Below are 27,206 nucleotides of genomic sequence, written 5' to 3'. Positions count from 1 at the left end.
AATAATGATAAACCTAACATGAATAAAACAATAATGGCCATTAAAATGTACTTGTTAAAAATGGCAAGAAAGAACAGCTGAACCAAGGCAGTTATTCATTCTGGGGTCAGGGTCGCCAGTCCTAGTCATTTTTTGAACAGCCCTAAATGGTTCCCTATATTTGGGCAGGGCTGCAGAGAGTTTCAGTTTCCTCATGTGATCTGTAATGTATATAACAGAGTAATGTGATATATATTATTTTAGACGCTCCTCAGCATTTTATTTGTATGTTGATCCTCATGAGATTTTGGCTTACTGTCTGAAAGAATGTTTAAGTATTTAAACCTTCAATCCTTGCCCTAAATCCAACTTCCCCTTTCATATGGGACAGCTTTCCCTTTCCCTTTCCCAGCATGTCTGTATTTGGGTATGTGTGTGCATGTGTGTCCATGTTGTATGCGGTGTGGACAAGCCTCTCTCATCTGCTGCCGGGTGGCCCTCCTCTGTGCCCCCTACTTGCCCCCTCACACAGAGTTTGTAGTTTCTCAAGGCTTCAGATTCACCACACCTAAAACACGGGAAAGTCACACAGTATCCTACTCCTCCAATATTTACCAGAATTGTTTTCTTGGCTTTTCCATGCCTCTCAAAGAAAATTCTCTCCTGACTGATTGCTTTTCTCAGGGAAATTCATTCGCTAGATACAGATATTTATGGTATACCTACTAAGTGTTACAAACTGTTCTGGGGATTAGAGAAAGAGAGGTGAATTAGAGAGGTAAGTCCCTGATCTCATTGAACTCACATTCTAGTGTGGGAAGACATGTAATTAACAAGTTAAAAATAAATTTTGTAATCTCAGATTTAAGTGCTGTGAAGAAAATAAAGCAGGGGAAAGGGCTTGAAAATGGCTTGGGGCGGTAGATGCTGTTTTGGAAGGATGGTGGGGGAAGACCTCTCTGAGGAAGTAAATTTTGGTTAGAGGTGCGAAGGTTGAAAGGTTTATTTATCTCTCTTAAGACACAATACTGGAAAAAAGAAAGAGTCTTATTAATGATAACGGTAGCTGTATGTGCCATTCATTAATGTAAACCCCTGTTTCAAGACTCTGTTCCTCATCTATGTCAGTCCTCATTTTGACCTCTTTTTTCATGGTATTCTTTTTTTCTGGAGGATTCTTATTCTTTTTAAACCCCTCTCCATATTTCAACCCTACTGTATTGGTTTGCTGGGGCTGCAATAAAAAAAAGTACCCCACACTGAGTGGCTCAAACAACAGAAATTTATTTCCTCACAATTCTGGAGGCTAGAAGTCCAAGATAAAGGTATTTGTAGACTGTGTTTCTTCTGAGGCCTCCTTGGCTTGTAGATGGCCATCTACTCCCTGCGTCTTCACATGGTCTTTCCTCTGCATGTCTGTGTCCTAATCTCTTCTTATAAGGACACCAGTCATATTAGATTAGGGCCTACCCTTAATTTCCTCCTTAAAGACGCTGTCTCCAAATGCAGTCATTCTGAAGTACGGGGAATTGGGACTCCAACATATGATTTTGGGGGACACAACTCAGCCCATAACACCTACCATTCCTCCAGACCAACTTAATTCCTACCTCTTCTGTAAAGTCTTCCCTACCTACCTCCTCAAACATCATTATTCTGCTAGTACTACTGAAAGTTTAACACAAAGTTAAATATAATTCTAATCAACCTTATGTTTTTTTCCTATTGTTTTTTGTCCATTAGACCTCACCGTAATCGTAGGTTTCCTGAGAACCAGGAAAATGTGTGATATTCTTTTGACTTCCTCAACATTTATTGATGAACCCTTACAGTCAAAACTTGCAGTGTTGATAGGGGCTTTAGAAAATATCAAATTCAGCCTCATTCCCCATTTGGAATCCTTCCTACAACAGTTGTTGACAGAAGGCCTTCATATTTCCTACCTGAATATTAATAATGATGGAAACATTCATAAGGCAACTTACGACCTTCTTGTGCAACTTCTGTTGCTATTTTTATTATCTGAGCAGCTTATAGGTGAGACCCACTTTTTTGATTCGTAAATGGCAGTGCACATGTAGGTTACTTTTAATGGGAGGTGGGGAAGTGGGTATTAAGAAATATATCCCCCAACTTGGCTAAGGCAAAAGATAGATGGTCACATGATCTTTTATTGCCATGTAAATAAGCCCACCTTAGGGTAATGGAACTAGGGATATGTAACTTTGTTGCATAATTTATTAGTATTACAGGACATTAACAACTCTATAAACTATGTTGATTAACCCCACTCAGGTTATGGTTTTATTGCCGTTTAGAATGTTAACCAGTTTTGTATCAAACTTAGCATTATCTCAGCATACTTTTTTATCTGCTCATTACAATGAAAAACCCAGATTTTTAACATTATATTTCAAATTGACTTTGTCATCGTTTAAAACTTTGACATGTTCACTTACAAATGAGAATTGTGTTTTTAACATTTTGAGGATTATGATGGGGACACAAACTAAATAAAATCATAAATGTACGGTGTGTTGGATGATATGGAGAAAAACAAAGGAGAGGGTGGGTAAGGATGTTGAGGTGATGCTCTTTGAAACCCACTTTACTGTAGAAACTGAGCCTTCTGCGTTTGGATGGGCTGGCACCTGGGTTTTAAAGGAAGATAGAAACAACTCTAAATAATAGAGGGTATGGAAAGTTGGCCTTCTGGGGGATTCCGGAGGAGATTAAGTGTGATTGCTGCATGGGAAAGAGTCGGAGAAAAGATTTCCAATGGAGGAGCAGTCAAGAAAGGAAAAAGTCTTTTCAGTTGAACTTTTTGTGTTTATAATAGGATACATATTGTAAATTCCCTCCTTCATTTCCTCAGAGATGAAGAAACTCTAACTCTTCTGATGATACCTTCAGAAAACCTAATTCTTTTGGGGGAATGGATTTTTTGGGGGTAGGTAGAAGAATGGTTTAGTGCTGTTTTATATTAGCATTGGGCAAAATCAGTGACTGTATTTAGAAAACCAGAACCAGAGGATGGCTAGGGGAGGAAAGGCAATAAACATCAAAGTTATAATAATATTAGCTACGTTTTTGAGCACTAACTTTATGCCAGCACCATGAACATACTTTAAATACATATGATTAATCCTTTGTCCACTTACTAGGTCTTTTATTTTTATTTTTTTTAACACTAAACTCTCTCAAATGATATCTCCCCATCCTGTATTTATACAGTTGATTATTTTACTGAAATTCAAGACTGTTACATTCCAAGTTAGAAATTTTAAATTCTTATTTGAAAAGACAAACATCATACAATATCGCTTATTTGTAGAATCTAAAAACTGATACAAATAAGCTTATTTACAAAACAGAAATAGACTCACAGACATAGAAATCAAACTTATGGCTACCAAAGGGGAAAGGGGAGGAGGGGATAAATTAGGAGTTTGGGATTAAAATATACATACTACTATACATAAAATAGATAACCAACAAGGACCTACTGTATAGCACAGGGAACTATGCTAAATATCTTGTAATAACCTATAATGGAAAAGAATCTGGAAAATAATATATATATAAATATATGTTACATGTGTAAATTTTATATATGTATATAAACTGAATCACTTTGCTGTATCCCTGAAACTAACACAACATTGTAAATCAACTATATTTCAATAAAAATTTTTAAAAAGTAATTCTCATTTGATTATTGTTAGGAGATATCATCAATACATTAGATAACAAGGTGCAGATCTAATTATACATCCACTTTTCTCCATCTTGTCCTCCAAATTCCAAGGCTGCCTTTTTCGTTGAAATAAAGAATTTCCCTGTATATAGGAGAAGATCCTGGACTGGATCCCTTACTTTTTGCTCTGTGGACTAGGGACACAAGCTTGGAAGGTATTAAGGAAGTCAAGGTGAATATGCTGAGATGGATCCCAAAGAAATTAAACCATCAGATATTAGTCAATCAATCAGTGACGGCAGTGGGCAAAAATATCCAATAAGCATTCATTAGTTTTAGTCAGTCTACCGAATTACACCTATTAGGACTGATACATGTATAAAACTGAACTTGAACATGTGCTTCACTGATGAATCCTGAATTTTGCTATAGTTAAGAGGAGCGAACAGCCCCACCACCTAGCTATGGGCAGAGCATGACCTCTTGGGACCTACAGAACTTGAGGTGTCAATTAGGTTGTGTCTTTGGCTCTATGGGCCACCCACATAACCCCTCTGAAATGGATGGCCAACTGCCACATTCCAAAAGTTCTCCAGAAGAGGAGATTTCACAACATTCCTTGGTAACCAATTGCAGGATTCACAGACCTACATTTCCTAATATCTAATCTGAATCTTTCTTGCTGAAATTTAAGCTCATTTCCTCTTTTCTATTCTCAAAGGAGGTGGGAAACATCTGGAGAATATTTTACTTAAAATAATAGTTCACATACTTGAAGTCTGCAATTAACTCCTTTTGTTTCTCTAACTGGAATCATGTCAGCTGCCAAAGAGTTTATAAAACACTTGAGAGAACCCCTAAAAGGGAAGTTCTAAAGTGGAACCCTTGTTTCATTTTTAGCTTTTCTTCCCATAACATGAAGGCATCATTGTTTGCAGAGCACAGAGCACCTAAATGCTGGTTCTGACCTAAGCAAGTCACCTACTCTGAGTGGGCATCAGTTTCCTCATCTGCAGGACAGGGACATTGGCTAAATGACCTCAAGGTCCCCTCTAGTTCTAAAACTCTATGGTAGCTGTGAGCATGAACAACAAATCCATACTTCATGGACAAATGATTTCATGAATGTACATGCTTAAGCCTTTTGGACGTCATCTCACACTTCTGGTTACTTTTCAGCATTTCACTCCCCCCACCTTCTACAGGTGGAGAGGGAGGGAGAAGGGTCTGAACAGCCCCCCTGCAAGTATCCCTCTGATGAAAGAAGGTGTATCTGACAAGAAACCAAAGAAAGAACCTAAATAAGAAATAAAATTTACAGACAAAAATGTGATTTATAACCTCTTTTATACCATATTCGAAGATTGACTAAAAGTTGAAGCTTATTGAGAAATCTTTAAAAAGTGGCTACAAATGATAAAACCTCCCTACAATGTATAGGCTCAAAATGTCCCCCAGAGTCATTCAGCAAGTATCGATGCATGCCTCCTGTCATAAGAATGACAAAGGAATACAAAGTATGCACCTTGGGAAGGTGAAGTAGGAAGTGAATAGGATGATGTAGTCGTTTTTAGGAGCTATAATGTTTTTTTTTTTTTATAATGTTCATTTTTGAAGAAAAATGGAAGATCCAAAATTTAGAGGCAGCTCTATAGTAAAGCAGGCAAAGATGAGGGCTTCTCAAGAATAAGACCCTCCCCATTCCTTGGGCCCAGCGATGTGCAGCAAGGCAAATTCCTTCCTGGTGTGACCGAGAAGGGCTGGAGAGAACTCTACCGTTCACATGAGCATCTTTCTGCCTTCTTGGCACTACTACAGCTTGTGTAAATGACACAATTTAAAATAACGGTGTTTTCAGGCCTTTGCAAGGGAGAGACGTGTGAGGAAGTCTCATCTAATGTAAATCACTGAACTGGACATTGTAAAAATATTTGTTTAGAGCAACTAACTATAATGTATTTTGTAACATATAAATATCATGGACATGGAAGTATAGACTTCCAGTTATAAGACAAATAAGTGCTCGGGATGTAATGCACAACATGATAAATGCAATTAACACTGCTGTATGGTATCTATGAAAAGTCGTTAAGAGAGTAAATCCTAAGAGTTCTCATCACAAGGAAAACAATCTTTTCTCTTTCCTTTGTTTTGTATCTATAGGAGAAGATGAATGTTCACTCAGCTTCTTGTGGTCATCATTTCCTGATGCATGTAAGTCACATCATTATGCTGTACACCTTAAATATATACAGTGCCATATGTCAGTTATATCTCGATAAAAGTGGAAGGAAAAAAATATATAAATTTCATGGAACATTTGTTCACTGCAAACATTTTAATTTAATCCTGAACTCTGTTCAGACCAATGGGATTACAAGTGAATTTCAACCAAACAAAATTCAGCAATTTCCTTGTCATATGCATAGTTGACATTTCGTAGTTGTTGTAGAAGTTGTTCTTAGTAAATAACATGAATGAATTGAATAAAGTAAAATGATAAAATCACACTCATTCCCAAAATATCTAAGGTTGCAGAGACTAGAAAGTTTAAACCAAGTTAGGTAAAAAGACAAAAGCATATAACTTGTTTCCTGAATGACCTTTATCCAGGTCCTGAACTTGAAGAACTTGGGGTCCTAGGGTAGCCTCTAGATGCGGGAGGGAGTCATAAGGAGGAGGAGATGGCCTGCCTTTGGACTCCAACTTTTCCTGAGGAAGGCTGTCATATTAGAAGCTCTTGCCTCTTCTACTTTTCTGCAATTCTCTGTGTCTTCTAGATGCTTCACTATTGCTCAGCATCTTACCCAAGAAAAGTTGAGAGATTAGGTGACACTCAAATGAGTTAGTTCTGGTCAAAGTTTTGAAAATTGAGAAAGTTGAAATATAAAGTACAGCAGGCCCAGTTCCCAGCCAGCCTGGGCACTTCCTGGAAGCAGGATGGAGAGCCCTTTGCCACCAGGGATGTTTCTCCCAATATTTTCCTACGATGGTGGCAAGGAAGGACTGAAAAGCACAGGAAGGTCTCTTTTCTCTGAACCATTCTGATTGGCACTTAGTATTTACTCTATCAATATATCCAGAAGATTAAGCAAGCAAGCCAACTTCCTGTGCTAGCATTTTCTTCTAATTAGCTGGCTATCATGGCGGGTAGACTCTTCATTTTAGTATTTTTATAGGAAACTGTGAAACAAACCAAAATTCCCTAAACCAAGCAAGAAATCCTAGCCTTTTCCGACTTCCATAATACTAAGATATTTATTAATGAAATTACTGTATGGATGCATATGTGTCTTTGTGGATTGAAAGGCGAGAGGTAGCGGACACGAGGCTGCCAACTGACTTTATTTTCACTTTCGAACTGGTGATTTGGGGGATTCAGGTGTTGAAGTTTTATTTAGCTAAGATTACTTTGAGCCACATAACCTTGAATGACTTGATGTTAAAAGTCAAGCTCTAGAGTTTCTATCACACATGGGCAAAATATTAAATCAAACCAACAGCACTTGGAAATAAAAATAATTAATAAATTTCCTCAATAATTGCTCTCCCTTCCCCCTGCCCACACACACTCATGTGGCTAATCTCCAGTCAGAAGAGCAATCCTACTAAAGCTACAATATGTACCCCTGAAAATTTCTGAATTATATAAGAACTAAAAAAAAAATCTCAACAATTTCTTGGTCAGTAAAAATGTGAATTTGTTCTTTCTCTGTTGCACGGTTTAAGAGTAGCAGAGATCATTCCACAGGACTGTTCCCAAAAATGAATTTAAATACAAAAAAAATTGAGCTCTCAAGCTGGGGCTAAGCCTAAAATGCTAAGTTGTGATAAACTGTCAGCCACAGAGAGGGCAGTCTCTAAATCCACCACTTTTCAACCACAGCTCCATATAGATAATTAGCCCGCGTGGTAACATCCTGCCCTTTGAACACAGGCAAAGCACTGAAAGCAACCAAACCACAGCTATCTTGGTATTGGAAGTTCTGCTTCTTTCAGGGGTGGAATTTATTTTGAGGGAGAAAGAGATGGATGTGCTGTCTGGGAGGAAAATCATAAGGCTTTCACAGTTAATCCACTGAACATTTTTCAGAGAAAATGGAAGTGGAGAAAGGAAAGGACAAAGAATTATGTAATAAATGCCAGTTCTTGGAGACGCCTAAGTGAAGGAGGCTGGGAGTGTGGAAGAGACCTTCCTTTTTTTCAGCAAACCTTGCTACAGGGTACAAAGAATTCACAAAAATGAGGAATTGCACTGATAACCATGCTTTATAACTGCTATTTCTTAGGACTTAATGGGGATAGGAAACTGAATTGGAGATGAGAGACCTGGGGTGTATGTAGCCACCTCTCTGTCATGATATACTCCTGTGCTTTTCAGGGCCTCCTCTTCCTAAACTATAAGATGAGGGGAATGAATTAGAGGGGGAAAGAGCCTAAATACCTGGAGGAAGCAGGGAGACCGGGGAGTGAGTGGAGTCGGCTGGCCAGAGTTTGCAGTGAACTAGGGAGCACTACCCTATCCAGTGGGGCAGTAGTTGAACTACTCACTTGTTTGCCTGGTTTGGGCAGGTTTTCCAATTTTTCAGGAGAAGCCACACATTGGGACATTTTGTGAAACCTCTTCATCTTGACACTTGGGGTTGATTTCTTTAAAAATAATGTCTGGTAGAAAAAACAAATGCCTCCCTGAGAGCAGAATCCAACATTTAGGCTGCTGGGTGCCTTGGTATCAGATGGTTTCTAACATCTCTCTTGCGCTAAAACATTGTATGGGGGAATTCCCCTGCATTTATTTGCTTAAATTTCTGACTCCTGGCATTGTTTCTCTCTACTGTGTCACGTTGATTCGTTTAATTATTAAATTCAACAACCTTATATGGAATTTTTAGGCACTACTATGTTAGTGGCTGGCTATATATAAAAATAAGTGAGAAACAAGGACATACTCTCCAGAAGTTTCCAGTCAACTATTGCAAGTTAGATCTTAATCTGGCGTAAGCGCTTCAATAAAGACAAAACAGACTTTAACCTGGACGGGGTGTGTGGGTGGCAGGTTGGTGAGACACAAGGTCCTTGAGGGACAGTGTTAGAACTAAGGTTTGAAGAATAAATGGTAATTGCTCAGCAGAGTAAGGAGGGAAGTGGAGGGTGTTATCTAGAAGCAGACATTGGCAGCTACAACAGTTAAAGGGCAGCTGTAGGTGATAATGGTTAAGAGCAGCAACTCTGAGCTAACCTGCCTGCATTAAATCCTGATTCTATCATGTACTAGGTCTGTGATCTTAGACCTAGTTAAGGTTAAGTTACTTAACCTCTCTGTTCTTCCATTTCCTCAAGATAAGTTGGGGATGATGGTAACATTGTCTGTCTTGTGAGGTCATGGAGGATGTGAAGGGAATTAATGCAGGTAGAACGCCGAGAACAGTGCTTAGATATAGTAAGCACTGTATAGGTAGGTGTTAGTTATTATTTAAAGAGGGAGAAGGAGGATGACGAGAAGCAGTAGCAGTAGAGGGGATTATGGGCACCTGTTCCACCACACTTAATTGCAGTCCTGTTTTTGAAGAATTTGAAAGATAATGATTTTTTGTCTTCACTTTGCTCCAGACCTATTATGAAAACTAGGCTGCCCAATTGTCCCCTTGCCTGAGATACCAAAGACAGGTCAGGTATAGATAGCTCCTACTAGGTGGATAACAAGTGTAGCGTCTGAGTTCCCACCCCTCAGCCCTTGCCCCACCTGCTTGTCGCCCACGAGCACTCGGTTCAAATGCTCCATCTCGTCTCGCTCCCCTCTCGGTAGAGAACTGGCCACTGCAGCCTGTCTTTTTATTGACTGTGAAGGGCTTTGGCTTTAACATTCAGAGAACCAAAGACATTTCTAGGTGGTGATGGCAGCAGGTTGGCCTTGTGGGAGCGGCTGCAGGACTTAGGCTATATTTTACTGTTGAAGGAAGTAAGATCCACGAGTAATAATAGCTATACTTTTAGGTCAGAAAAATAATCAGCTTAAGATCACTTTTTTTAGAAGCTTGATCTTTTCGTACTATTTTCAGGAACTTGAGGAATAATAATATTGGATAGTTCACATTTATTTAGTGTTTACCATATTCCAAGACTTGTGTCTGAAAGATTCATGTCCCCCTCCCCAGCACCATAGATCCTTGCTTAATTCAAAACTACATTGAGTTTTGTATCTGAAAAAACAGACTCAATTCAACATATGCTTCTTTTATAGTAAGTGCAAAGTAGTAACCTCAAATCCAAAATACCAAATAAATCCCAAATCTTTTTTAGCCACAAGCATTTATTTAAATAGAAAATATTAATTTTCCCCCAAGTGAAGCAAATTTGTAATGTATTTTATTTTGAACAATGGTCATAAAATCTACCAACTGGCTATGGAGGGCAGGAAGCTCCATATACAAGCTCTCTCAAGTGTCTGGAGCCCTGGGGTCAGACATTTATCTCTGGAGATTCTCTGCACCTGGTTCATAACTGTGTACAAAATAGGCTTTATAATTGCTTGTTGGACAAACATTGGGTTGGCCAAAAAATTCGTTTGGGTTTTTCGTAACATCGCACAGAAAGACCCAAACGAACTTTTTGGCCAAGCCAATAAATGAATGGCACCATATTTTTATCCCATCTTCTCCCACCTTTTCTAAATGTTTAAATAAGATCTTGGGTGGTGGGAAGGCTGAGAGTGCATTACAGTTTCTGAATACTGGAGCAACCTGCCTCTTCTCTCTGTCTACGGTTTTCATTCTCACTCCTGATTTTGTGTTCTAGTGTCCCCTGCCAACTCACAAGAAGGAGAAATCCTACATATTAGGCTTGCTTCCTTAGAAATCGAGTGCTCTTTTCGCTTTAAAAATAACAAACTTTGTAAAGACAGGGAAGGGTTGATTGAAGGTAACATAATCTTGAGATTGGTGATAATTATCATTCATCACAGGATGCTTGTAATAGTCTCTATGGCTGCTCTGAAGTTCTTAGACTTGGCCTGAGCTGAATGACAGTATCACGGAGGCATTTTTCTAAATCCCCAGTCTTAATATTCAATTTAGGACTCTAGACCTCAAGTGAAAAATCTCTGAAGTTCTCACCCTCCATAAAGGTAATCTCTGAGACTCCATTTCCTTGTTTGTAAAACCGAGAGTGTCAGATTAAATGATCCTCAATGTTCCTTTCAAGTCTAAAAACTCACTGTCCCTGTCTCTACCCAGTCTAGTCCTTTTTTGTTCTGTCCTAATTATGCCAGACACTGGAAAGAGTCAGGCAATAGGCTGTGGAATCAAGTATTAACATGAAATTGGATGGAGGGTGAGAAGCAGGAGGAGAGATGAACATGTGATGATTTCATACTCATGTGAACTCTTCAACAACACTTTGCAGAGTCCCACGATTCTTTTCTCTGTGATTGCCTGTTTTGTGGGCCACATCCTTGCCATGAATTTCTGTCTCCTCACTGTGGAAACCAGCCAAGGACACATTACGGACCACCTGCTCACTTTCTTACACAAGATGACTCCCCAGACTTATTTTCTTTGCTTTCTCCTCCTGCTGGTTTATGGCTTTCCCTTATGTAGCAATAAAACTCTTGGAGAGTCCTCTTAGGGATGAATTAATGCCACTTAAGTATAGTTCCATTAGCTGCCCTTTGATGGTTCTGCTTAAAAATAAAGGGGGAGTTGGGGCAGCTTGGTTCTTATTGAAATTTTCCTTCCCTTTGATTTAACATTACCACTGCTCTGAAACTCTTAGTTACACTCCAAGGGAGCTTTGCTAACAATAAAAAAGTGTCTGGGAAATACTGTCAGAAGACAAACTCACCATCTTTCAGTATTTTTTTTCCCCATTGGAAAGGTATTTACATTATAAAGAGGCCCAGCCTGGCTTGTGTGAGTTTTCCTTGTATTCCTTTAAATATTCAAATTTATAAATAATAAATAGAAAGTATGTCTGAATTCCAGAAAGCAAAGCACTATCTTGTTCTCCACCCTAATAGCAAACAGATTAAGGATTGGGTGTCATGATCCCATTTCAGCTTTGTGTAGTCTACAATTTATTTTTACTTTCCCCACGTTTTGTTTTATATTTTATTAATTCACCTGAATCTTATACTTAATCTGTGTCTGCTCTGGAACAGAACATCCTATGGGGTTCAATTTCCCCTTCTCACAGTCGTAGCCCTGAGAGTTGGAAAACAGGAGTGTCTGTCCTGAGCTCCACACTTGCCTCTGTGTGGCCTTGGGTAAGCCATTCAGCTTTTCTAGGCTTCTAGCTTCTCTGCTGTAAGAGTAATAGAATCTGGATATTGAGGGGAAAAAAAATCTCCAAAGAGATGGGGTTTCAGCTACTGTCATGGAAATTACCATTAAAATAAAATCTTTTCATTTTTTTTCCTTCTTTTGTTCGCTTGAGAAGCGAAGCTGACCAGACAACATGCAGTGAGGATGTTGGGGTAGTGTCACCATGACCCATGACCCATTTCACTAAGCTTATTACCACATACCACTTTAATTTTCTTATTTATCCCATTCAACAAACATTTTGTGAACCGTGCTAGGAACCATGAAGGATTCAAGCACAACTAACATGTCACTTCCACCTCAACGGCAACCCAAGGCAAAGACAAAGTCTGAAAAAAATGCAAAGAAACTGGTCTTGCTTCCTGTCTTGATCCCGCTTCCTGCTTATCCCCTTTTCTCTTACACTTGCTTCTTCCCTTTCCCTTGTCCTTTCCCAACTCTATCCCTAATTCCTTTTCTCCTTTCCAGGTTTCTGATTCCTACCTGGTGTTTACAACCTCATCAGCCCATTTCGAACCTGAGTCTGAATAAAAGCCAATGTCTTCAAGGGCCAGAGTGGGACACATGAACCAAATCGTTTTCCCTCTTCACTGGATTCAAGGGCAGGGTCTTTATAAGCAAGGAGGAAATGCCATGTGGGATGACTAGGGTGGTGTTAAAAAGCACCCATCCCTACCTGAAACCAAAATACCTCCTCCATAGGTCTGCTAAGTGCCCACAATTTCTGTTAAAGTTCCAAAACCTGGGAAAGCTAATACATTCCAGAGGTTTTTATGACAAATGACTGATCTATAATGTAGAACAGGGCCCAACGCACTGGGACTCAGGCAATTGAGAAGAATGGGGCCTGGGGCAGTTTAGGGGCTCTGGGCGCGTTGCCCTGGCTGGGAATCGGTAGATAGTAAGATGGAGGTACAAGGTAATAGGTATCTTAGGGAAGTCAGAGGCATGAGGTGGTGGCATGAAGCTTAGCCTTGCCACAAAGAATCTCTAGCAGCTCCTGGGGAGAAGGGCTGGTCATGATGGCATGATGAATTTTTGTCTACCGCATCCCCACTGAGAGGCAAGAGCTCATGTATTCAAGAAGGGTCCACCTCCAGTAAAGCTCCATGGAGACTGACTATAGCCCAGCCCTAACGTGCTTGAGATGAACAATCTTGGTCATTTGCAAGACTCAGACCCCAGCCCTCCCTCGCCCCATCATGCCAGGGGAGGGACCGATGCTTCTCAAACATGCACATGGATGGGGCAAATCCTGCCACCAGCTCACTGCATTATTTATCTGGAGGTGCAAGGCTAGCACCCCATCTCCCAGATAGGAGAGGTGCTACTGCTCCCCTCAGTCACAATTGATGAGTATCCAGGAAGGGGATTGGAGCCAAAATTCTGCCACATTGTCGAGCTATTTGATCTCAGCCTCTGATCACACCAGAGGAAGGGCTCGTGCTTCCCTAGTCACACAGTTTAAAAGCCTCACAGGCCAAGGGGCAGCTTCCTCTCCTGGAGTCTGACTTCCAGGCCTGCTGGATATTTGTGCATGACCCTTGCCTGGAATGTGCCAAGGACAAGGGGGAACCCTCACACCTGCTACTGCTCCTCCCTCTGTAAAATTTCCCTATAAACACTACTTGGCCATTTGCCTTTGTTTGTACAACAACCTCCAGATCCTCCCCCAGTGCTCCACTTGGGGATTGGAATTCTAAGATATAAGGAAGGCAGAGAAATGCTTTCATCCATTAATTACTTAATTCATTGATCCATCCATTCAACATTGTTCAGTACTTAGCAAGTGCCAGGTGCTGTAGACACAACACTGAGTGGAGAATGAGGTCCCTGTCCTAGAATGACTCATCGTCTAGAGGGGTTGGCCAGTTGAGCAGTTGACTGCTCAGACTTCTTCCCTGGGTCAGTTTCCATCTCTGCGAAATTAGTCACAGGGAAACATTCAACTCCTGTTCATGTGTGTTGGGCTGACCAACTCACTTGGAGGATAATTGCCAGCATTTTTACAATCTCGTGCTGGCTTCCCTCCATCTTCCAGTGTGTGATTGGGCTTTTTCTGCACTCTAGTCCTTGATGTGTATCCACAAAAAACAAACTTATTTTAATATCAGTCTCAACAAGACTTGCAAAGAATGCAAATGGAAGACATTGCATAGCGAACATAACTTTTGAATTATCTCTGTGAGCATCTGGCCTTATACAGAAGCATGTTTAAAAAATAATGAGTTATCCATGAGAAGTCTGAGTCAGGCAAAGAATTCCTAAACCTACATATTATTTAGCATATGATAATATATTCTGAATTTTTTTAGAGTAATCTGATTCTCACTGCTGAACTCTACTTGTTCCAGCTGCTACCAAAATCAAATGATAAAGCATTTTCACAAACATGTGAAGAAAATGCCTTTTTATATATGTTTATCTTCTACCCACCTACCTATTCATCTTCCAATCTATCATTTCTCTCTCCATCCACCTGTAGTTTTCGATGTGGACATAGTGGTCCAGAGACACAAAGGCTGGCTATTTGCTTGGTTCTGAGTTCTGACTGGGTAGAAAAATGGGTATTTCCAGGACCTGTTAAAGGAACTTTTGGATAACATAAAAAGTGTAATTGTGTATTACAACTTACATGAGAATTTTCCTTCAAAGAGCTCAAGTTACTATAAAGTTAATTTAAAATAAAGATCCTCAAAATAAAGTTCTTTTGCGACTAGAAATTATAATAGGTAGCCTGAATTTTAATTTACTTTGTGTCCTGTCAGATTCATGAAACATACAGGTATAGACAATAATCAGAGCAGAAACAATATACTAAAGTTCAGCAGAATCCTGTTAGAGGAGGGTTTGACTCACTCCTGGCTACCACTGACCTTAACATCTGGAATAGTCTCACTGTGAAATGGAAACCAGACATCATTCTTTGCTCCGACACTGGCACTACCAGGGGTTAATTGAAGTCTCGTCATTAATTCATCGAACACATATTTTGTAATGGCTGAGAATGTTTTAGGCACTGCCAATTCTATTATTAATAAAAATATTAAGAGTAAAAAAACTTGAATAAATGTTTACCAAGTGCCAGACACTGTGCTAGGTGCTTTACATAAATTATCCCATTTAATACAATCCCAGCAACTATGGGAGGCAGGTGCTATTATACTCATTTTGCAGGCATGGAAATGAGTGCCCAAAGAGGAGGCAGTGTGTGTGTGTGTGTGTGTGTGTTGTGTGTGAGATATATATGTGTGTGTGTGTGTGAGATATATATATGTGTGTGTGTGTATATATACACACATATATATGTATATATATGGGTATATATATGTATACACACATATATATGTGTATATATATATATATATATGTATATATATAATCTTTTGTATCTTGGCTTTTGTAAATACGACTGATAGTACATTTCTTTTTAACTGCTGAATACCACAGTTTATTTTTCAATGTTCTCCTTTTAGAAAAAAATTTTTATTTTATATTGGAATATACTTGATTTACAATGTTGTGCTAGTTTCAGATGTACAGCAGTGTGATTTAACTATACATATATCTATTCTTTTTCAGATTCTTTTCCCATATAGGTTGTTAGAGAGTTCAGTGTGCTCCTTTTAAAACCACATTTTTGACTTTCCAAACTTCTCCCCTGACTTAAACTGCAAATGGACTCTGCTAGCAACAACCAGGTAATTTAAGAAACCAGTGTTGGAGGGTATTCATGACTGACAATGGTGTCACGGGGTTACTCTTCCTGGATAAGACATTTGTCTTTTAATAAAGTTCCCATCACCTCAAGGAGGAATCTGTGATGAGGAAGTCCAGGGACGTGAGGATCACTAGGAAGATCTTTGGGGCAAGGTAGCCTCTTGGTGCCTCTTGAATCACACCAGAAGGGCACCTCATCCCCAGAGAGGGGGCAAGCTAAGATTCCTTGAACACCAGCCTAATGCCACACTTTTGACCATTAGCACCTTCACAGTTAGTATGCTGGGATTCATGACTGGGAAACACAGAAGAGGACCTGGCTCACTCTCCACTGTGCAGGATTAACATAAATTACAAACCCAGCTTGATGAGCTAGGAAGGTTACAGCTCAAATGTGCCTGTTTTGTAGAATGCACACTAGGCTGAAGGAGTGTTAATTTCAAATAGAGTTTACTTTGCCTGGTATCTATTTGTTCAGAATTTATTAAAGGATACTTTTTTTTTTTTTTGCCTCACCTGGGTAATGATGGTCATTATGGACTCGTGAGCTACTGAATGTTTCTGAACGGCTGAATCATTACATTTAGCCTAGTGATGCTGAAACTATACTTCTAGTTAGAATTAGTGTATTATGTTATAATTATTTTAAAGTTGATGATCATTGTATGTATAATGTGAGAAAGGAATTCTTCTTCTGACTCCATTTAACCTTATTAGAGTGTGATTCTGTAAATATTATCATTGAAAAAAATGTAAATCAGAGCACAGTACTCTTCTGCTGAAATCCCTCCAATGTCTTCCTATTATTCTTTGCATAAAATCCAAACTCCCTTCACTGCTTTCAGACCTTGATCTCAACTGGTCCCTGCCTGTCCCTCATTCCACCTCTACCTGTTGATTAAGGGCCAGACACGCTGACTTCCTCCATTCATTGAATTCACCAATTTGCTTCTTCCAGGGCCTATGCACAAGCTGTTCCTTCTGCCTGAATGGTCTTTTCCCAACTCTGCACATGGCTAGCTCCTTTTCGTGTCATGCAAGTCTCAGCTAAATGCCATCCCCCAGAAAAGCTTTCCTTGACCACTCTGACCGAGGCAATGTTCAGATCTGGTCATTCTCTGTCACACTGCCGCATTCATAACATTTCTCAATAACTGAAATTATCTTGCTCATTTATTATATTCATTGTCTATTCCTCCTGCTATGTCTATAAAGTTTGTGAGAGAAGGAACCTGGCCTGTCTCATTCAACATGCTGTTTCCCAGCAGCTGGCACGTAGTTCGTGCTCAATAAAAATCTGGAGAATGACTAATTGAACGGATGATACCATGGATGGTAATCATTGTTCTCAGGGTATGGTTCTGTGTCTTGTGAGTGTGTGTTCCTGCATGTGTACACCTCCTGGGGGAAGGACTTTGCTGTTCTCTCTTTTGTTGTCACCTTTGCTACCAGGTAGCACATGGCAGTACATTGGCTGCTTTAATTTCTTTATTCCCTAGGGCTTAGCGCAACGTTTGGCACATAGTAGTTATTTCATGTTGTTGAATGAATGGATAAGTTTGTAGGCAATGTTGATGAATCGCTTTACAAAACAGCCTATGGCGTATAATCCAACATCATGAGCATTGGTCTTTAGTGAAGCTGCAGTCTCATTAGCCTTCCAAAGTCCCTGCTGACTCATTCTCCTTCTCCAGTGACCCTAGGAATGGAGGGCAGCCTGCCAAGGAGGCAGATAGCAGGATGGCTGCCCTTACTGAGAAGCCTTGTCGATCCAGCTTTGCTGCCAAAATGATGGCAGTCTATGTCAGGGGTTAGCCCCATGGCTCTACGTTCTGGGAAGTTTTGGAAGAATAGGATAAAGACTGACAGTTATTGAATGCCCACCATGTGCTAGGCAGTATGTTAGGTGCTAGACATATATCATCTTAATCGTGACAACACTACTGTGAAGAGTTGCTTTTATTTTTTAAAATAGGTGAGGAGCCAGAGATTCAGAATATTGAGTTACTTGCCCAACTTTACATAGGCGATAGTGGCAGAACTAGGATTGCAACTTCTTTCTGACTCCAAATGCTGCGCCTTTTGTACCGCAGGCACCGTAAAAACAACCAAATAGCAACAAAGTCCCCTCCTGCACGATTCATTTGGGTTAATAAAGCCCTCTTCTGAAATGCAAATGCTCTCGGATTGAGTTATCCAATTAAATCATTCACATATTTGTGTTAATAATTTTGAGAAGATGAACTTTTACCTATCCTCTAACAGAAGTCATTATCCTATGAGAAGGTACAGGTTGGAATGGAGGGCTGGAGAATTTCTGAGAGGGTGACCCCTCAGGGAGGAACAGATGTGGGTGGGATGAGAGTCTCTGGGCAACGAGAAGGGAAAGGGTGGTGGTCTGAGGACTCTGTCAAGCTGGGTCTACCTGACATTTTGTATCAGGTATTTGGAAGGCAGTTTACTGGGAAGTCTGACTGGTAGGCTGACTGGAGGATGGTAAGTGTGAGACAAAGCATGGCAGGGTGGTTACATGTATGGGATCCAAACCAGATGCTTAGGGTTAAATTCTCCCTCTGCCACTCATGGTCTGGGTGACCTTGGGCAAGTTACTTACCTCTCTACACCTGCCACTCTTTACCTATAAAAAATGGTGATAACTGGTGTTATATATTACACTTGGGTATTGTAAAGAGTAAGTGAAGTTTTCCCGTATACAGTGCTCTGAACAGTGCCTGGAGTTAGTGATTCATAAATGTCAGCCCTTGGTGTGCAACTGCCCTTGCCACCTGAAGGCCTCACTCTGCCATCAGCTGATTATAAACTGTGAGTCTCATGTGGTCATTTTAGTACGTGCAGAATCAAACCAGATGGTTTGGTGCTTGATGGTGGGGACAACTGGGGTTAAAAAAAAAAAAAAAAAAAAAAAACTCTTTTGGAGCTGCTTAGCTCTCTAGAGTTTGGGTTTGTGGGGTTCCTTATATCCAGGAATGTAGTACCTTTCTGGCTAAAATTTGCCCTTGCAACTACTATTAATTTACCTTAATGTCACCAATTACTTTTTCAGTTTGAGAAAAGGAAAAATTTCAACTATTTGAAATAATAATAATAGTTAATCTCATTTGAGATGAAATTAGTTATGTGCCAATTTCAATCAAATTTTAGTTATGTGCAGTCGAGTTTCCATTGTATTTTACAAATTATGACAATCTCCTTATATCACAATCAAGAGGAGAATGGGGCAACATTCCTTTCACAGATCCTGGAATTTGAAATTATTCTAGTGTTGGTTTCTCACACTGAGTCTGAGATATATGTCTTATTATTATCATTAATATTATCTTGCTTCTAGCTCCTTTGTTTTGGGACATCTGCTTTGTCTTTTGTAGTAACTTGCACTTCCATACTTTGCACGTTGTGATTCGAGATGCAGTGGCAGGATGCATTATACATTGATCTGCTTTTTGATAATCAACTTAAATGGTGATGATGGGCTGCAATGTATTTGGGTTGGAGCAAAACATTCATCCTAATGAAATGTAACTTTATGAAAGAAACGCTCCTAATCCTCTCAAGGACTGAGCCAGATCATCACAGGTAAATGGGAGGTATTTGAGGTTTCTTTTCCTCTTTCTTTCTCTTTTTTTTTTTCCCCCAAAAAAGATGTTGGGTCCACCAACTGTTACCAAGAGCATTATTAAAAATCATGTCAGCTCAGAGTTATTGCTGTTTCTGAAGAAAATATAAATGTATTTATTTTTAAATCTGGACATATGAAGTTTTAAAAATATTGTTGTAAAGTTCTCCTGGCTACTTTTCCTTAGCTCTTTTCCAAGTTTTGGGCTGGAGAAACTTAGAAATGTGTCTGTGCCAAAGTTAAATATTAAATGAAAACCTTGTGTCTGAGGAGCTCCAGGATTTATAAACTGTGGCAAAATTGGTAAGATCTCAAATCACCAGAGAAAAAAATTTCTAAAGGGAATGGGGTTGCATTGTAAATGGTGTCAGTTCTGAGCTGTGGGATAAAACCCACAGGGAAAAGATAGACCATGGCTCATTTTAGGCTTGGAGGAGGCACCATCTCTTTGAAGTTATCAAGGTCCTTACTTATTGTTGAGCTGGTACACAAAAAATATTTGAAAGAGTTAAAGAAGTTAGTACTTTACACAAATGTGCAATGTGATATCATAAGAAAGCCTCCCTCCCTAAGAAGACATCATCTTTAACTATCAGTAGCACTGGCTTCCTAAAGTCAAATCCAGTTATTATGGTGAATATTAATTTTAGTAGTACCATATTTTTCCTCAAGATTTATTATCTTCTCTCTCAAGGAAAACACTAGGGGAAATTGAATTATCCATGAAAGATTATACAATGAACCAGGAATATAAAAGTTTAGTTTTCATTTCTTAGTTAATTCGCGTGATAATTTGCTTCGCAGCAATTGGTCGAGATGTTTGAGTTTCAGTTCTTCCTTCCGAAGTGTATTGCAGTGACTGGGGGCCATGTACTGAGAGGGGCCTTCAAGGCAGAGAGAGCCTGTCGGAGGGGGATTCTGAACCACCTGGATTTGGATCCTGGCTCTGCCACTTACCAGCTGTGTAACTGAGGAAACTCCATTTCTTAGCCTGGAAAGTGGGAATAATAATTCTTATTGAGATCATAGTAGATACTAAATGTCTTATAGTGACTTGGTAAGTAGCAGAAACTCAAAAGAGGGTAGCTATCATGATAAGCATTTATATAGCTTTGCATTCTTGCTATTGCCATAGTTCATAATATCCAATAGGATATTAATATATCTCTTATCAACCAATTATGGTATCTTAGGCACATCCATAAATAAAACCATCCTTAAAAGAAATAATCTGTCCTGGGTTTGTTGAGCTAGCATCTGATATTTACATATGCTTGCATTGAATTGTGTTTGAAACACCTTCCTGAAACAAAAATGTAATTTTGATGTTTCTGAGTAGGCATCAGAAGAGAAATCTGTTGTGTTGGATTGAGGATATTAAGGTATTGAGGATATCTAGAAGAAATAAAAATGAGATATTAATAAATTAAGGAAAAACTATAAGAGGCCAATGAGACTGTGTGGAGAAATATACAAAAGAAATAAGAGGAAACTATGAAATGTTAACATTCTTAGACTGGAAGCCAAGAACATGGATACAACCAAAAGGAGCTAAAGGAACAACTGAACATTACTCTGGTTACTTTGCCAGCAGGAACCCCTGCCTTATGCTAATGATATTACAATGAGAAGCCCACATGCCAATGAAGTAAACAGTAACTAGAAGTAGTACCATGAGTGCTCCAAGCTTCACTGTGAAGAATGGCCTGGGGAGGAGTCCGGGAAGGGTTCCTACAGCAAAGGTTAAGATCATGAAGGAAGGAATTTAGACTCCAAAAAGGATTTAAAATGGTGTGTATGCTTTGGAACATTTTGGATATGCAGTCCTGCTGTAATTTCGTCTGGTTTCACTGCATAAACAAAAAAGCACATGCTTGAGGGTTCCCATTGAACTATCTGTACCACTAGATACCCTTTGCTGAATGGATGTGATGTTGGTCTGGGACTTGTGCAGTTTATTCCCTTGGTGTTTGTTGGTGTGACTTTGATCAATTGTGGCAGACTACAGCTAAGATTGTGGTCCCTGCTCCTTAAATTCTTAGAAGGGTGAAGCCTGCTAAGAGTAGGGAGGAAGATAGTGAGTCAGCTGATTCTGTGAGAGCCAAGACCTTGTCTCTGAACCATATTTTCATGACATAGCTTATTATGTTGCTTACACTTGGTGGCTAATGCAGCAGGTGTTATATTCTATTATTTCTGGTTTTATTTTGTTAACTATTCTCTTAACCGTAAAGAAAAAATATGGTTAACTACTTTATCAATCCCTAAAAATACAACTATTTTATGTGCTGAAAGAAACCATATTTGTTCTTAAATTATGGGATGGTTTGGCATGACAGCTAACATTCATGGAGAATTTGCTATTTGCCAGGCAGTACTGAAAACATTTTATGTTAATTAATTTAACCACCTTGTGTTGATTAACTTATTTAATCCTCAGAAAATTCCCCCTGATACAGAAACTATTATCATAATCACTCCTATTTACCTGTGAGGAAACTGGGGCATAAAGAATTTAACAAGTAAAAAGCCCCACAGACAGTAAGTAGCTGGATTGGGATTTGAACTCAGGGAGGCTGCCTCCAGGGTCTAGGCACTTAACTATTATACCATATCACCTCTTTGAATAGGAATTTTGAATATAGAATAGACTGTGGAACATACATAAACTTTCCACATTAATGCCCGCCCACAATTGTTGAATTTGGAATTTTTATGCAAATGTTATTCTGCTCTTTATATTCATTGAGCTTCCAGATTAAAACTAAGGGTTATTGAAGAATATGGCAAAACTTTATTTATTTAAAAACTTCTGAACACCTCTTATATGTAAGGTACTCTAATAAGAACTGAAAATAAAGAAAAGTAAGACAAACCCCCTAATTTTTGTGAACCTTAAAGACAAGAGAATAAATAAATTTTCAATATACAAAATTCCTCTTAAAAAAAAAAGTCCCAATAGCTGTTGAGAGAATTTGGGGCTGTTATGGTTTCCTTGAACTCCTTTTTTCTTTTTTTTTAATGATGCAGTATTCAACAATTTATCTTAAAAATGACTTTAATAATTTTAGCATCAGTAAAAAACCACTGCTAATACACAACTTGAAAAGGGCTTAATACCAAATCCTTGGTTCCACATTGCACTTCATGGTGACAACTATTGGAAGCTTTTCTCATCCCACAGCAAACAGAAAGTCCCAGGTCAGCCAAAGAGACACCCACTCTTCCAGGTCAAACCTCCAACTACTAGGGGCAAATGCATGGTTGCTTGGTGAAGCAGGGCCGAGCAGAGGGTGAGCAATAGCTGAGCTGGCCAGTCCCTGGGTGGTAAACCATCCCAAGAAGTAGTAGAATGTGTTGCTAGTGCACAGACTCTAGTGCCAGTGTTCAAATCTCAGCTCTGAATCTTATTACCTACATGACCTTGGGCAAGGCTTACCTTTTTTCCAAAATCTTTTTATGCCTCACTTTCCTCCTCTATAAAATGAAGATAATAATAATAGCTACTTTGTAGGGCTTTTGTGCAGATTAAATAAGTAAATATAAGTAGAGCTCGTAGAATAACGTCTAGCACAGAGTAAGTACGATATAAGTATTAGCTGTTTTTATTGTTGTTATTATTACTGACAGAGGCAGGAGTGGATCCAGGGCATTAGACAGGAGGGAGAATCACAGTCTACCTCGCTTGAAACAAATGTAAACCCAAGGAACCCACTCCTCCCTCCCTCCCATCTCCCAGAGTACATTTCTCCAGCTCTTACTTGTTTCATCTTCTAAGGAAATTTATGACAATGAAATATGTACTTATACTCCCTCCTTTTAATTAAGTTATTTCCATGTTAGATAATAATCCATTGTTAATGATGTCTCCTTTTGAATATTTAACAGATTCTGTTTCTTCATTGGCTTTGGACCATGGAAACTGGAGCGGGAAATCAGATGACTGTACTTGCAATTCAAAGAGCAAACTGAATAATCCTCAGTGATACTGAGGTGGAGATGCCTCACCTTATGAGAAACCATGGATCTTGAGCTTCTAGTTCTAAATATCCTTCTGAGATGTCTTTCACTGTTACTTGGAAATGATGGATAAAACATGTCCAGTATAAGGTTAATTCTTACTTAGCTGTTACAATAAAGGGGACATTAAGTCCAAGTACTACCTGGATCAGGCCAAGAGGGGCCTCTGCTCTGACCTTCCTGAATCTGTACCTTCTCCACCTGCCATGGGGTAAGGATCCCAGAGATTGTGCTGTCCAGAGCCTACTTTCTTCTAGACCATGCTCGGGTACACGTACCCTAGAATTCTCTAACCGGATGATCTTGAGTTCTTTCTAGTGACTTCACAGGCTTCTTCTCAGGGCTCAGCCTCCTGAGATGGACTGTCCCCCTGGGCCGTACACCTCTGGGTCCAACATGGGGCCAGGGAGCAACTGTTTGTTAGTGGTTGTGAATGGGGCTGGCTGTGCAGGTGGCGTCTTCACATGCCTGGTTGTGAAACCTCTTGTGGTCCATGGCTGAGCTGGAGATGGGAACAAATGAGCCAGGGGTAGGCTGGCCTCCCTGCACCTCTGCATTCCTGTGCAGCACTTCAAGGAGTCTGAGAATTCCAAATCTGAATGTGGCCTTTCAGATTGCTATGAATGTATATTTGCCAAGGCAGAGGATAAAACAGAAGCTGTTTAACAGTTTGTTAGCTTGACCCACAACTTTATATATACACATATATATTTCTTTTTAATGTGGACCATTTTATTTATTTATTTATTTATTTATAAACTTTATTTATTTATTTTTGGCTGCATTGGGTCTTCATTGCTGCGCGCGGGCTTTCTCTAGTTGTGGTGAGCGGGGGCTACTCTTCGATATGGTGCACAGGCTTCTCATTGCAGTGGCTTCTCTTGGTTGCAGAGCACGGGCTCTAGGCGCGCAGGCTTCAGTAGTTGTGGCACGCGGGCTCAGTAGTTGTGGCTCGTGGGCTCTAGAGCGCAGGCTCAGTAGTTGTGGCACACAGGCTTAGTTGCTCCGTGGCATGTGGGATCTTCCTGGACCAGGGCTTGAACCCGTGTCCCCTACATTGCCAGGCGGATTCTTAACCACTGTGCCACCAGGGAAGCCTAATGTGGACCATTTTAAAAGTCTTTATTGAATATGTTACAAAATTGCTTCTGTTTTATGTTTTGGTGTTTCCGCCATGAGGCTCTTAGCTCCCTGACCGGGGATCAAACGCACACTCCCTGCATTGGAAGGCGAAGTCTTAACCAGTGGACCGCCAGGGAAGTCCCAATCCATAACTTTTAAATACTTAAATGTATGGTATGAGGGCCTCCACTTGTACTTTTGCCCAAAGCATCACAAATGTTAGGAATGGGCCTGATTAACATGGATACACATTAAAAATTCCATGCTAAAATGTCCATGATTTTCTTTGCTGACACAGAAGCGCCCAAGAAACAGAGCAGACTGTTCAAAAGCAAAAGCCGAGGAGAACTAACAAAATACCAGGGATGGCTATCCGTTACCATTTTTATTCTTTTTTTTTTATCTTGCAAATGAGATTTCTGGAAAGGGAAATATCATAATTAATAAATCAAAACCAATAATGGGACAGTTTCATTGGAAGAAAAAGCAGAAGAAAGCAGAGGAAAAATCCCCAGACATCAGTTGTACCAAACATGGTATGTATCTGCTCTCTGTCAGCCAAAGCTTGGTGTCAGAAAATTATTGCTGGAACATTTGGAATCCTTAATTCCAGGAAACCTGGGGGCTTCTGGGCAGCATATGTGAAGTTAAGAGGCAAGAAATATTTCATCTTCTGTGAAAGTCACAAGAACAAAGAACAAGGTATTAGGAAGCTAGTGACTAGGTGTGGCCAAGTGAGTCTGTTTTCTTCTTTTCATGTTTCTTATGTTTTCTCTAAATGCCTGAAGCCAAAGCTTTTTGGAGAAGGAGAGTCCATCTTCCTTCTCCCCTCTGAGTTCATGGGGGAAGGTTGCCTGGGCCTACTTGGCGTGGTGGTGTTTCTGGCTCAGTAGTTGTGGCTCATGGGCTCTAGAGCGCAGGCAACAGCTGCCAACCACTCCTGACTCATCTTCAACACAGGCTGCTCATTTATTCCTGGGCCACATGGAGGACTAGCAAAAGCTAGTGTAGAAGAAGCTTAGTCTTAGATTCTTTCCATTTAGATTTCAATCCTGAGGACCACTTGGGGACTCCTTTGATGAGCCTCTTCATTTACAGTCATTGTGGCCTCTGGCAAATCACTGAATCTCAAGAAGCCTCAGTTTCTTAAGTGTATCATGAGAATAATGACAACCTACCTTAGAGGATCATTGTGAAAATTGCCAACAAAGTGCCTAGTTTACAATAGATGCTTCCTAAAATGTTTTGGAGCCTCTTCCAAATAATGTAGTATTTTAAAATTTGTCTACATTTATATCAGACACATATTGTTTCTTTTTGTATTTAAATACAACTCTTATGTAAATAAATTTTAAATTATTATCTAAATAAATTCAAATTATTATTTAGATACACTTCTACCTGTACCCCTCCTGGAGTTTATTCCATCACTGTCTCTACATACATGTCTGGGGTATAGTTCTAGAGGGTAGGTCTAGGAGAAGGGCCAAAATGAAACTAGAGGATGTCGTCTGATTATTTTCTGCCTGTCTTCCAAGGAACTCCTGAGTTAAAAATGCATCTGGCTCCCATTTCCTGCAGAATTTTGCTTATTTGAAATGTTCAAGAAATCAACTGATCCGACTTCAAACAGACTAGGTTCTGCTGGCCTTGGAAAAGCCCAAACCCCTGTTTATGTCACTCCCAAGTCTGGACTTCACAAGCAGCCAGTTCCTTTCATACCTTAGTAAAGGACTTCTTTTTGGCTGTGTACTCTCTGTGCTGAGCCAAGTGTCAGGCTGGGAATTGAGGCAATAAATCTTTGTGAGTCTTCATATTTGGAATTTCTCCTGTTGCTTCTGATAAGGAAATGACAGAGTCTCTCAGCTCTATGCATGAACCTCAGAGAAATTTGTAATCCAAATCATGTTTTGCTCACAAAATGGAAACAAAAAGTGCTAAACCTGGCTTTGAGTTAACCCAGATGGTTTTGAAGGCCTGGGTAGTGGACAAGGAAATTACCTTTGTTGATTGAACTTGCAAAATTTAAAAATAAAAACAAATTTCTTTCTATCTTTTTAAAAATTTGGATTAAATCTTTCTCAATGGGTGAGGTGGATGGCAGCAAGATTCTTTCGAGGTGAAGGTCTTTGCAAAGAATCTTCGCCTTTCTGTAGTAAGAAGAGACCTCACTGTTGGTTGCAAGACCTCCTCTGCCCCTTCCCACATTTACTTTGGTACTTCCAAGTTTCGTACTAAGCCTCAAAGACTGACTGAAGTGAATATGATTGGTAATCAGCAATTTCTCAAAAATGGAAAGATTTTCCCATAATCTCTCCACATTCTCTGAGATGACTAATGAAGCCAGCCCAGGTCTGGCTAACTCCCTGAGTGATCATAGCAAAAAGATATTCTCAAAATAAAACAAGAAAAACTTTTTTATTATATGTTTCTAGTTGATTTTGAGTATGTTCTATCCAACAGCATCCCTGACAACATTCATTTCTGGCATTTCAGTGCAAGTGGTAAAAATGACTTGGAACAAAAAACTTCATTCAGCAGCAATCCCTTGGCCCTAGCTATTGTTTGCCTGAGACCCACTACCATAAATGAAGGGGGGGAGGTTGATTTGATCATCCATGGTCAGAATCCTGCCGGAGTTTGGTTGGTATTGATATGACATCAACTAGCTAGTGGCCTTTTTCAAAGGACCCGTGGTTTTGAGCTACACCATGTG

At 39.7% G+C, this 27,206-nt stretch overlaps 1 protein-coding gene and 1 long non-coding RNA gene across 2 annotated transcripts in view; one reads left to right on the top strand and one right to left on the bottom strand.

Moving 5' to 3' along the window:
* Positions 1-27,206, bottom strand: part of COL8A1 (collagen type VIII alpha 1 chain) — a 59,870-nt gene that overhangs the window by 15,336 nt on the left and 17,328 nt on the right. The window lies entirely within an intron of this gene.
* LOC149749302 (uncharacterized) lies at positions 5,246-25,083 on the top strand. Its single transcript, XR_016392983.1, has 3 exons — positions 5,246-5,890; positions 15,577-15,695; positions 23,237-25,083. It is a non-coding gene; the product is annotated as an uncharacterized LOC149749302 (long non-coding RNA).

The sequence above is a fragment of the Delphinapterus leucas genome, chromosome 4, assembly GCF_059928025.1.
Source record: "Delphinapterus leucas isolate spDelLeu-1000000601 "Yukka" chromosome 4, BTC_Dleu_Yukka2, whole genome shotgun sequence".
Classification (NCBI taxonomy): Eukaryota; Metazoa; Chordata; class Mammalia; order Artiodactyla; family Monodontidae; genus Delphinapterus; species Delphinapterus leucas.
This window is presented reverse-complemented; position numbering and strand designations above follow the sequence as displayed.